Consider the following 8,964-nt stretch of genomic DNA (forward strand, 5'->3'; position numbering starts at 1 on the left):
AGAACAGATACACACAGTAGGCTATATACACACACTCACAGAGAACGAATACACACAGTGAGCTATATAGACACTTACATAAGCAAGAAGGAACAGTGTCTGGAGAGGGAGGAGAGGAGGCAGAGAGAGGGACAGTGTCTGCAGAGAGGGAGGAGTGTCAGAGAGAGGGAACATGTGTCTGGAGAGGGAGGAGAGGAGGCAGAGAGAGTTAATGTGTCCTGGAGAGGGTGGGAGAGGCAGAGAGAGGGACAGTGTCTGGAGAGGGAGGAGGATGCAGGGAGAGGAACAGTGTCTGGAGAGGGAGGAGAGGAGGCAGAGAGGGACAGTGTCTGGAGAGGGAGGAGAGGAGGCAGAGAGAGAGGGACAGTGTCTGGAGAGGGAGGAGAGGAGTGTCTGGAGAGGGGAGGAGAGGAGGCAGAGAGGGAGTGTCTGGAGAGGAGGAGGCAGAGATGGACAGTGTCTGGAGAGGGAGGAGAGGAGGCAGAGAGATGAACAGTGTCTGGAGAGGAGGAGAGGAGGCAGAGAGATGAACAGTGTCTGGAGAGGGAGGAGAGGAGGCAGAGAGATGAACAGTGTCTGGAGAGGGAGGAGAGGAGGCAGAGAGAGGGACAGTGTCTGGAGAGGAGGCAGAGAGGGACAGTGTCTGGAGAGGGAGGAGAGGAGGCAGAGAGGGACAGTGTCTGGAGAGAGGGAGGAGAGGAGGCAGAGAGGGACAGTGTCTGGAGAGGGAGGAGAGGAGGCAGAGAGGGACAGTGTCTGGAGAGGGAGGAGAGGAGGCAGAGAGAGGGACAGTGTCTGGAGAGGGAGGAGAGGAGGCAGAGAGAGGGACAGTGGTTATAAGGTAGTGTTGGTAACAAGTTAGACTAGTTAGACTAGATGTTCTGGTGTAAGGGTGGGGGTTTCTTTACCCTCAGAGTCATTAATTCATCTTTCCAGCCACAACAGAGGAGGAGAGGGGGGGTGAGGGGGGTACAATCACTCCTTTGTGTGTGTGGGGGGGCAGCGGAGGAAAGGAGAGGAAGAGGGGGCAGTGGTTACAGAGACAGAATAGAGGGAGAGAGAGACAAACTCACATTAAGAGTTTCTGTCCTGAATATGATGTACTGATATCGTCAACATGTGATAGGAGGAGGGAGGGGGGAGGGGAGTAGTAGAGAGAGAGAGAGAGAGAGAAACTCACTTTAAGTTCACCAAGAGGAACACTTGTGCAACACGATGATGATCACATAACATATGACTGACTGATCTCTCTCTCTCTGTCTCTCTTTCTCTCTCTACCAACTCTTCCTCCTCTATTTAGTCTCCTCTCTGTCTGTGTCTGTCTGTCTGTCTGTCTGTCTGTCTGTCTGTCTCTGTCTGTCTACCAACTCTTCTTCCTCTATTTAGTCTCTCTCTGTCTCTCTCTCTGTCTCCTCTTCCTCCTCTCTGTAGTCTCTCTGTCTCTCTCTCTACCAACTCTTCCTCCTCTATTTAGTCTCTCTGTCTGTCTCTCTCTCTCTCTGTCTCCTCTTCCTCCTCTATTTAGTCTCTCTGTCTCTCTCTCTCTGTCTCTGTCTTTCTACCAACTCTTACTCCTCTATTTAGTGTCTGTCTATCTCTGATGTAACAGAATCAGAAGGAAGGGGCTGAAGAAGAAGAATTGGAGACCAGCAGGATGTTAGACGAGTTCTCAGTCCTATGATTGGTCTCCTGCTGTGATAATGTCATCCACAATGTCATCATATCAGTGATGTCATTAAGAGTCTTCCTTGTCCTGAGACTGCAGTTCTCATAATCCACTACGATCCCCAGGGTCACCGGGTCAGGCCTCTTTGACCTCTCAGGGTTCCAAAGATAATGACCCTGTATTGACCTATTGACTATTCCATAGGTCAGAGTCCAGAGTTCAGGAGGACTGTCTGTCTGCTTCTCAGTGCAGTGGTTACTCAGGTCATAGAAATATACATTCTAGAACAGATCAATTCTAGAACAGATCAATTCTAGAACGGATCAATTCTAGAACGGATATAGTTCTAAAAATCCACAAGAACTGTCAAAATGGCGGCAAATTCCATCTAGTTGATGTAAAATGGCCGACAGCATGAAACAACTGCAGAACTTCCAGAGCAGGTGACTCTAACATCCAGTCCATCAAGGGAGAAGACCAAAATGGCAGCCGGTCTGGTCCATCCACCATGGACCGCTGTTCAGAAGGGGAAATCCTCCCTTCTAGTGGTTCTATAATCTACAAACACAGGGGAGGGAGGGGGGGCTCTATATAATACCTGTATAATGTGTGTATATATAATGTTAGTGTGTGTGTGTATGTGTATGTGTATAACGTGTGTGTCTAGAATCTATGTGTGTGTGTATGATGTGTGTGTGTATATAATGTGTGTCTGTGTGTATTTAATGTGTGTGTCTGTGTGTGTGTGTATAATGTGTGTGTGTATTTAATGTGTGTGTGTATTTAATGTGTGTGTGTGTATATAATGTGTGTGTGTATTTAATAATGTGTGTGTGTGTGTGTGTATATAATGTGTGTGTGTATTTAATGTGTGTGTGTGTATAATGTGTGAGTGTGTGTATTTAATGTGTGTGTGTGTATATAAATGTGTGTGTGTGTGTGTGTATATAAATTTAATGTGTGTGTGTATATAATGTGTGTGTGTGTAATGTGTGTGTGTGTATAATGTGTGTGTGTGTATAATGTAATGTGTGTGTATATAATGTGTGTGTGTATTTAATGTGTGTGTGTATATAATGTGTGTGTGTATATAATGTGTGTGTGTGTATATAATGTGTGTGTGTGTGTATATGTGTGTGTGTGTATATAATGTGTGTGTGTGTGTGTGTGTGTGTGTGTGTGTGTATATAATGTGTGTGTGTGTGTGTGTGTATATAATGTGTGTGTGTGTGTATATAATGTGTGTGTGTATATATAATGTGTGTGTGTGTGTGTATATAATGTGTGTGTATATAATGTGTGTGTGTGTATATAATGTGTGTGTGTATATATAATGTGTGTGTGTGTGTGTATATAATATGTGTGTGTATATAATGTGTGTGTATTTAATGTGTGTGTGTATTTAATGTGTGTATTTAATGTGTGTGTGTGTATATAATGTGTGTGTATATATAATGTGTGTGTGTGTCACTGCAGCATGATGTCTTTGAGGTTCTCTTGCAGTATGGTGTCTTTAACAGCGTGGAACACAAAGCGGATGTTCTCCGTGTCGACCGTCGTGGTAAAGTGATGAAACAGAGGTTTCCCACGGTTACGCCGCTTACGACTGAACGATTGCACCAGGAACGCCTGCAGAGAGAGAGAGAGAGACAGAGAAGAGGTTTGAGAGTTTGTGTGTACCTGGTCAGGTGTTTGTGTGTTTACCTGGTCAGGGTGGGATTGTGTACCTGGTCAGGTGTGATTGTGTACCTGGTCCGGTTTGATTGTGTACCTGGTCAGGTGTGATTGTGTACCTGGTCAGGTGTGATTGTGTACCTGGTCAGGTGTGATTGTGTACCTGGTCAGGTGTGATTGTGTACCTGGTCAGGTGTGATTGTGTACCTGGTCAGGTGTGATTGTGTACCTGGTCAGGTGTGATTGTGTACCTGGTCAGGTGTGATTGTGTACCTGGTCAGGTGTGATTGTGTACCTGGTCAGGTGTGTACTGATCAGGTGTGATTGTGTGTACCTGGTCAGGTGTGTGTACCTGGTCAGGTGTGTGTTACATGTAGGTCCAGTGTGTTTGATCCTACCTGTAGGTCCTGTGTGTTAGATCCACCTGTAGGTCCTGTGTGTTTGATCCTACCTGTAGGTCCTGTGTGTTAGATCCTACCTGTAGGTCCTGTGTGTTAGATCCCACCTGTAGGTCCTGTGTGTTAGATCCTACCTGTAGATCCAGTGTGTTGTTACCTGTCGGTCCTGTGTGTTAGATCCACCTGTAGATCCAGTGTGTTAGATCCTACCTCGGTCCTGTGTGTTAGATCCTACCTGTAGATCCTGTGTGTTAGATCCTACCTGTAGGTCCTGTGTGTTAGATCCTACCTGTCCTGTGTTAGATCCTACCTGTAGGTCCTGTGTGTTAGATCCTACCTGTGTGTCCTGTGTGCTAGATCCTACCTGTTGGTCCACCTGTGTGTCCTGTGTGTTCGATCCTACCTGTTGGTCCTGTGTGTTAGATCCTACCTGTACATCCTCCAGCCTGCGAGGGTCTCCCCTGTATTCTGGGAAGTGTTTAGTGATGTCAGACTGGCCTAGCTTCTCCACCAGCAGGTCAGTCTTGTTGAGGAAGAGGATGATGGACACGTTGAGGAAGAGCTTGTTGTTCACGATCGTCTCAAAGATGTTCATGCTCTCTACCAGCCGATTGGTCCTCCGGTCCTCCATCAGAACCTATGGGAAAGGAGGTGAGAAATGTCTCCCTTCCTGTTGACTCACGTCAAACTGAAGATGTGATTTCACCCCAAAACCTCCCAGCTACATCAACACCTCATATACTCAGGTCTGTTGGGTGGGTGTACCTGCTCGTCTGTCTGTCTGTCTGTCTGTCTGTCTGTCTGTCTGTCTGTCTGTCTGTCTGTCTGTCTGTCTGTCTGTCTGTCGGTCGCCTACCTGGTCGTACTCGGATGATGACACCATGAACAGTATAGATGTGATTCCGTCAAGCACTGAAACCATTTCTGTCTCTGTGACCTCTGACCCCCCACATCAACCATCTTAAACGGAATCTTCTTTTATGATAAAGTCGTGTTCTACGATTCCTTTACGCTCATGCAAACAGAATGTCCTGCCGACAGGATATAGTTCTGGAGAGAGGAGGAGAGAGGGATGGAAGGATGCAGGGAGAGGAGGAGAGAGGAGAGAGGGGAGGAGGATGAGAGGAGAGAGGAGGAGTAGAGGGAGGAAGGATCAGGGATGGGAGGAGGGAGAGGAGGAGAGGAGGGATAGAAGGATGCAGGAGAGAGGGGAGGAGAGGGATGGAAGGATGCCCTTAGAGAGGAGGAGAGAGGGAGGGATGCAGGAGAGGAGGAGGAGTAGAGAGAGGGGAGGAGGGGTCCTCTAAGGATGGAGGAGAGAGGAGGAGAGAGGGATGGAAGGATGCAGGAGAGAGAGGAGAGAGGAGAGAGGGATAGAAGGATGAGGAGAGAGAGGAGAGGAGGAGAGAGGATGGAGGAGGAGGAGAGGGGCTGGGGATGGAGGAGAGAGAGGAGGAGAGGGATAGAAGGATGGAGGAGAGAGAGGAGCGGGATGGAAGGATGGAGGAGAGAGGAGGAGAGAGGGATGGAGGAGAGGAGGAGAGGGATGGAGGAGAAAGGGATGGAAGGATGGAGGAGAGAGGGAGGAGGCAGAGGAGGAGAGGGATGAAAGGATGGATGAGAGAGGGATGGAGGAGAGAGGATGGATGAGGGAGGGAGAGAGGGATGAAAGGATGGATGAGAGAGGGATGGATGAGAGAGGAGGAGAGGGATGAAAGGATGGAGGAGAGAGGGATGGATGAGAGAGGGGGAGAGGGATGAAAGGATGGAGGAGAGGGATGAAAGGATGGAGGAGGGAGGATGGAGGAGAGGGATGGATGAGAGAGGAGGAGAGAGGGGAGGAGGAGGAGAGGGATGAAAGGATGATGAGGATGGATGAGAGGGAGGAGGAGAGGAGGAGAGAGGGATGAAAGGATGGATGAGAGAGGAGCAGAGGAAGAGGAGGAGAAGGGCTCCCCCTCATTAAAGGATGGAGGAGAGAGGGATGAAAGGATGGATGAACAAGGGATCAAAAGGATGGAGGAGGAGGGATGTAAAGGATGGATGGAGAGGGGGAGGAGGAGAGGGATTAAAGGTTAAACGAAAGGATGGATGACGAGAGGGATGGATCCAGGTTATCCAGGATGGATCAGAGAGTGAGCAGGAAGAGAGAAGGATGGATGGAGAGAGGATGAAAAGGAGGATGAAAGAGCAGAAGGAAGGAACAGTAATATTAACCACATGCTCTGATTGTTTTGGTTTGTCATTCATGTAAAGTATTCATGTACGAGTATTCCATGTACAGTATTCATGTACAGTATTCATGTACAGTATTCATGTACAGTATTCATGTACAGTATTCATGTACAACAAACAGTATTCAACAATACAGTACATGTAGGGATTACAGTATTTAGTCAGGACAGTATTCATGGACAGTATTTATGTAGGAGTAAGAATGTACAGTATTTATGTACAACAACAGTATTCAACAATAATGTAATTACATAGTCAGTAATACTATCAGATGGGGGGTGTGGCCAGAGGTTCTGACATTAAAGGTTAAACGTAAAGAAGCTCCGCCCACTCACCGGCTGGCCAATCCGGTCCAGGTTATCCAGGAAGTATTTCACCGACTCACTCTGTGAACAGGAAGAGACAACAGTTGTTTTGACTTAATTAAATGTTTTATTCAGTTGTTTCCATTGGACACAACAGGCTGAAAGCACAGCTCCAGCACAAGTTTTTGAAAGTATTTGCTGTATAATTCAACCACACACACAACAAACACTCTTCCCACTGGGCAAAGACGTCAATTCAACGACTATTCCACGTTGGTTCAATGTAATTTCATTGAAATGACGTGAAAACGACTTATTGATTCAACCAGTGTGTGCCCAGTGGGAAACGACGTTGACACCGAGGCCTCTAGAATGCTCTACAATGTTCACACAAACACAACTGATCATTAAACTCAACCCTGACACAGACAGAGAGGAGGGAGGGACAGAATGAGAGAAAGAGAGAGAGAGAGAGAGAGAGGGGGAGAGAAAGGGAGTAAGAAAGAGAGCAATGTTTTCTGATAAAAGTGTGTTGACCCTGTGTTCTGCCTCTAAGAGGGGAACAACACTAAACAGACCCAGGATCAGCTTCTGAACGCGTTCCAGGGGCTCTATGAAGCAATCTCCCAATGCCTCTGACGGAACAACACTAAAACAGACCCAGGATCAGCTTATTGATGCGTTCCAGGGCTCTATGAAGCAATCTCCCAATGCCTCTGAAGGGAACAACACTAAAACAGACCCAGGATCAGTTTATTAATGCGTTCCAGGGGCTCTATGAAGCAATCTCCCAATGCCTCTGACGGGAACAACACTAAAACAGACCCAGGATCAGCTTATTGATGCGTTCAGCAGACACTTTCATCCAAAGTCATTGGACCATTTTATGAATAGGTGTCCCCAGGCTGTATCAAACCCACGACCTTTGACCTTTGGTCTCACATGAACACCGACTGAGCCAAACAGGATGTTTAACGTTATTTAGTATGATAGTTCAGTCTGGTACATTACAACCTCGCTCACATCCACCACCCCAGGAAACAGCTGTGTGTGTGAAAACAGAGAGAGGGATTAACCAGAGAGACAGCAACCCCCCACCTTCCCCTCCCTTCCCCCACACACAGAAAACTAGCCCTCGTTCCAAAACTATTCCTCGTTCCAAACTATTCCTCTTTCCAAAACTATTCCTCTTTCAAAACTATTCCTCTTTTCAAAACTATGCTTCTTCCAAAACTATTCCTCTTTTCAAAACTATTCCTATTTCCAAAACTATTCCTCTTTTCAAAACTATGCCTCTTTCCAAAACTATGCCTCTTTCCAAAACTATGCCTCTTTCCAAAACTATTCCTCTTTTCAAAACTATTCCTCTTTTCAAAACTATTCCTCTTTTCAAAACTATGCCTCTTTTCAAAACTATTCCTCTTTTTCCAAAACTATGCCTCTTTCCAAAACTATGCCTATTTCCAAAACTATTCCTCTTTCCAAAACTATTCTCTTTTCAAAACTATGCCTCTTTCCAAAACTATTCCTCTTTCAAAACTATTCCTCTTTTCAAAACTATTCTTCTTTCCAAAACTATTCCTCTTTTCAAAACTATTCCTCTTTTCAAAACTATTCCTCTTTTCAAAACTATTGCCTCTTTTCAAAACTATTCCTCTTTCCAAAACTATTCCTCTTTCCAAAACTATTCCTCTTTTCAAAAATATTCCTCTTTCCAAAAACTATTCATTTTTCCAAAACTATGCCACTTTCCAAAACTATGCCACTTTCCAAAACTATGCCTCTTTCAAAACTATTCCTCTTTCCAAAACTATTCCTCTTTTCAAAACTATGCCTCTTTCCAAAACTATGCCACTTTCCAAAACTATTCTTTCAAAAATATTCCGTCTTTTCATTTAGTTGATGGGCTCTTTCCTGGTATTCATTTTCCAAAACTATGCCACTTTCCAAACTATGCCTCTTTTCAAAACTATTCCTTTTTTGAAAATAATTTGTCACAGATTCGTGTCTTTAAAACGGTCTTTCATTTAGTTGAACGGCCGTGAACTGGTCTTATTGCCGTGCCAAAAGGAAAGTTTGTCCCATGACCCAAAGAGATTGACCTGTGATGTCATAAAGGAAACAAATTTGCCAACGTAAGGGGATTCAGGAGTGGGGGAAAACGGAACCCCAGCGTTGAACGGCCGATGAACACAGTCATATGCAGGCAGGCAGACAGACAGACAGACAGGCAGACAGGCAGACAGGCAGACAGGCAGACAGGCAGACAGGCAGACAACAGTCAGACAAAGAGACAAAGAGGGGACAGACAAAGAGACAGACAGACAGACAGACAGACAGACAGACAGACAGACAGACAGACAGACAGACAGACAGACAGACAGACACACACACTACACTCTAGTCTCACTTTGCCATACCACCGTCTGGAGAATTTAGATTTGGTGCAAAAACACAGCGAACAGATTTTGATAAGATGTTACATTTCTAGCCCCCCTCCCCTGTAGAACGGCTGCTGGGTGCTATGTGAATCACCTTTTATTTATTTTTATTTATTTCACCTTTATTTAACCAGGTAGGCTAGTTGAGAACAAGTTCTCATTTACAATTGCGACCTGGCCAGGATAAAGCAAAGCAGTTCGACACATACAATGACACAGAGTTACACATGGAGTAAAACAAACAT

At 45.7% G+C, this 8,964-nt stretch overlaps 1 pseudogene; it reads right to left on the reverse strand.

Moving 5' to 3' along the window:
* Positions 1 to 3,080: 3,080 nt before the first annotated feature.
* On the reverse strand, positions 3,081 to 6,359 carry LOC135534675 (guanine nucleotide-binding protein subunit alpha-12-like; annotated as a pseudogene).
* Positions 6,360 to 8,964: the final 2,605 nt, after the last annotated feature.

This window comes from Oncorhynchus masou, unplaced genomic scaffold (genome assembly GCF_036934945.1).
Source record: "Oncorhynchus masou masou isolate Uvic2021 unplaced genomic scaffold, UVic_Omas_1.1 unplaced_scaffold_3793, whole genome shotgun sequence".
Lineage (NCBI taxonomy): Eukaryota > Metazoa > Chordata > Actinopteri > Salmoniformes > Salmonidae > Oncorhynchus > Oncorhynchus masou.